We start from the raw sequence: 3,924 nt of genomic DNA on the forward strand, positions 1-3,924 counted from the left end.
GTGATTGTTTCTTGTGGCGGATTGTAAGAGCTTCTGTTTATGTGCCTCCGTTACAACAACAATGAATTAACTGAGACATCGCGTAGCAGCAACTGTTATGCTTTAACTCAAGACATGCTCGGTGCAGTCCGGTGACGATTTGAATGATGCATTGACATGTGCCATGCATCTCAGGGGGGGCATATTAAACACCTATTAAAAGGTATGAAAAAATCTTTTTGAGTTCCCCGTTCATCAAAAACCAAAATTCATTGTATATGTTTGATAATTTCAGAAATACAGGGTGTACGTAAAGTCCGGGAACATTTTCAATTATTTATTGCACAAGAACCAAATATTGTACAGATATCATACATATGTCGTTTTGAAGAGAAACCCTGAAAGTTTTTTTTCATGCATACCGCCACAGCGTAGTTTCGTAATTTGCCGATAGTCAGCGCTAGTCGCAAACATGGCGAGTTCAGGTGCGGAGCGATAATTCTGTGTGATGGAGTTCGACAACAAGTGTGCTACAGCTGATCAACAGATGTTTAGAACGAAGAACGGTATGAAGCCACCAACAAGGATTATGATCTGTCGAACATCAATAAATGAGTCTAAAAATTTTGGAGCTCAGGCTCCTGTGTAAGCAGCCAATCAGATTATCCTCTTACTAAACTGGCGCAGTATCTCACGGAACGGGTACTCATTACACCATCTGTTGTCTTCCTCTAGCCCCATCTCTCATGCCATGGCTCATCTGCTGTAATCTCAGCCAAAGTATGGAGTGCATCATGGGGAGGATTCTTACGGCACCAAAGCCAGAAATATCACAGATGGTACAGCGCTTATGGCTATTCACTTCAGGTTAGCAGAGTAGTGTTGTCCGCAAAGATAGCTCTTGTAATTCGCGATGCCGTAAGCGGGTCTGACTTAAACAGGGAGTGGAGTAGTGGACGCAGTATCGATCCCTGTGGTATGCCAGCTCTAATGTCACGAGCGGTTGATGTGGCTTCGCCAAATTAAACGACTTAGGTACACCCTTGTAGATTCGTAGAGAGCAGCTTCACCTAGGATGCCAAGAAGCCTAGCACAACCAGGCTCGCCTTTGAATGGGTAGCACTCGGAAATACAGGTGGACGACTTGTCTGGCGAAGCGCTAATAAATCATAAACACAAATAAACACAAACCTTCCGAGTGTATGAGTCTACCTTTTAGTGGAAACTATATAAAATTCCCTACGCTATTTCCTTAAACATTCCTTAAAATACAGGCAGAAAATCACTGTGAGGATTTTAATTTATACAATACAGAGATAGCTATAGATTCTGGTCAAACATCGCAGGTCTCTGGAGTTGTTACAAGTTCGTCATATCATTTGAGCAAAACAGGTCGCGCTATGGCACCATTCTAAGAGCCAGCTTGTTTGCACCAAACAAGGATTTTCTTCATCTTCGTGTTTAGCCGTCTTGGCACATTCTCTCTGGCTCGTACATACTGCGTTCGAACGTTGCCCCAATCTAATCTCTGTTTTTAACACTTTATTTGCCATCGGGCGTCACAGACTCGTGCGTGATGTTTAATATTTCCACTATTAGTAACTATACATTTTACTTTAAAGAAATTTTATAACTTTTCCTAATTTGTCAAGTTAGTCGTAATTTTGGAAAAAATTAAGAAAATTTACCTATGGCGTTGTGTTAAAGTGTTGGTGTACGTTTCCTACCGTACAGACCTCGCAGGCCCGTGCGGTTATAAGCAATTTTTCAGGAACCAGATGTCTGTCTGCGCAGCGTCTGTTACGTCATCTGCCTTTGTTGACACGCATTGTTATTCTTTCAGCGTTCAACAGTCCTCCTTGTGATAAGCACATGTTTATACTGGTGCATTATTTTACAACAGTTGTCTGTTCTATAAACTGAAAATATTACGGAGAAGAGGACTAGCAGATGAGATAAGGGAATTGTTTGAACATTCTTCTGATTCTGAAAACCCACCTAGTGAATATAAATCTCCCAGTGATGATGATGAGGTAGACGTCGCTCAAAACTCAGAACAAAACGAATCCCTTTACGGAGATGGAGAAGAACAACTGAGTGCAAATTTTGTTGAGTGCGACTTTTTGTTTTCTCGTAATGAAATATGAGCTACAGCTGCTCAAGCTGGAATTTCTGATAGGTGGGGCAAAAAGGATTTATTGAAAGAAGACCAGGAACCTACAAGTTATTAGATAAGGAACTGTGATAATGAAGAATATTGTTTTATGTTGGCGGGCTGGTTCTAGGCGTTTCAGTCCGGAACCGCGCGACTGCTACGGTCGCAGGTTCGAATCCTGCCTCGGGCATGGATATGTGTGATGTCCTTAGGCTAGTTAGGTTTAAGTAGTTCTAAGTTCTAGGGGACTGATGACGTCAGATGTTAAGTCCGATAGTGCTCAGAGCCATTTGAACATTTTTTTTTTGTTTTATGTTGTTCATATGTGTACCCTCATCGAAAAAGTGTGTATGTGGAGCAACAAGGAAGGTCGAATCGTTTACGAGGGCTGTGTGGATATAGATATGCATGAAGTAAAAAAGTTTATTGGTATTCTCATTCTGACTGGAGTCAGAAATGAAGATATCAGTCAGCTTTAGGATTCTGAGAATGGCCGACCACTGTTCAATGAAATTATGTCTCGCAACCGCTTCCATGCTATTCTGAGGGTGTTGCGCTTTGACAGTGCAGCAGCCCGACGTGAACTTGGTCAAGTGACAAACTGGAACCAATTAGAGAAGTTTTTGAGATGTGTGTAACCATCTTGAGGGATGCCTGCATTCCAGGATGGTTCATGGCAGTGAACAGTTGGTCACATTTCGAAGTCGCTGCCCATTTCGACAATACATGCCATCAGCGCTTGGTAGATACGGAAGAATATTCTGGCAATTTGTGATAGAAAAACAAGCTACTGCTGGAAGATGAAAGTGCATTTGGGGAAGGAGGGAGAAACAAGAGCTTTGCGAGTTGGAGAGAATGTTGTGAAAACTCTGGTGATGAAGCTGAAAAGTCTGGACGTAATATCATCTATGTTAATTTGCTTACACCTCTTAATTCAGCTCATTATTTGCTTTACCTACTCGGTACTATCCGAAAATCAAAGCTGAACTGCCTGCCGATTTTATTACACCTAAAGAACTTGAAATAGGGCCCTAAACTCTATGCTATTTGGTTCCCAACCAGTTGTGATGATAGTCTCTTATGTTCCTAAAAAGAAAGAAGTTGTTACCGTCTTCAACTCTCTTCATGACCAACCAACGGCGTCATCATCACAAGTATTAAAGCCTGAAGTTATAATGACGTACAGTGCCACAAAGGGCGGCGTTGACACCATGGACCAGAAGAAGCGATGCTACAGTGTGAAGAGAAATGTAAGGCGCTGGCCATTGGCAGTTTTCTTCAACATGATCGATGTAAGTCTAATGAATGCATATATAATTTCCCTGATGCTGCTAAAAAAAAGAAAAATGAGACGTCGAACTTTCATCATCAATTTGGGAAAGTAACTAGCAGGGGTAAAGAAGTCAATGGATTCATTAATAGCACCTGAGAAGATGTGCAAGTTGTGTTGGAAGGTAGGAGACGAGGTACTGGCAGAAGCAAAGCTGTGCGTACCGGGCGTGAGTCGTGCTTCGGTAGCTCAGTTGGTAGAGCACTTGCCCGCGAAAGGCAAAGGTCCCGAGTTCGAGTCTCGGTCGGACACACAGTTTTAATCTGCCAGGAAGTTTCAAGATAGAAAAAGTCAAATTGTGTGTTAGACAGTAAGTGCACCGAAACTGTATGCTCGGAATATTCTGCTGTTGTCTCTAGACACTGCGCAAATTTGCAATAAGAATAAAAGCCATCAGTAAAAGTATAAAAATTGTGTTTTTTAAAATGTAAACTTTATATAAATAAAATTATTTTCATAG

The 3,924-nt window shown here is 41.6% G+C and overlaps 1 non-coding gene across 1 annotated transcript; it reads left to right on the plus strand.

The window, feature by feature from the left end:
* Nucleotides 1-3,642: 3,642 nt before the first annotated feature.
* Trnas-cga lies at nt 3,643-3,717 on the plus strand. The gene has a single exon. It is a non-coding gene; the product is annotated as a tRNA-Ser (tRNA).
* The last annotated feature ends 207 nt before the right edge of the window (nt 3,718-3,924 follow it).

This window comes from Schistocerca piceifrons, chromosome 7 (assembly GCF_021461385.2).
Source record: "Schistocerca piceifrons isolate TAMUIC-IGC-003096 chromosome 7, iqSchPice1.1, whole genome shotgun sequence".
NCBI classification, from domain to species: Eukaryota; Metazoa; Arthropoda; class Insecta; order Orthoptera; family Acrididae; genus Schistocerca; species Schistocerca piceifrons.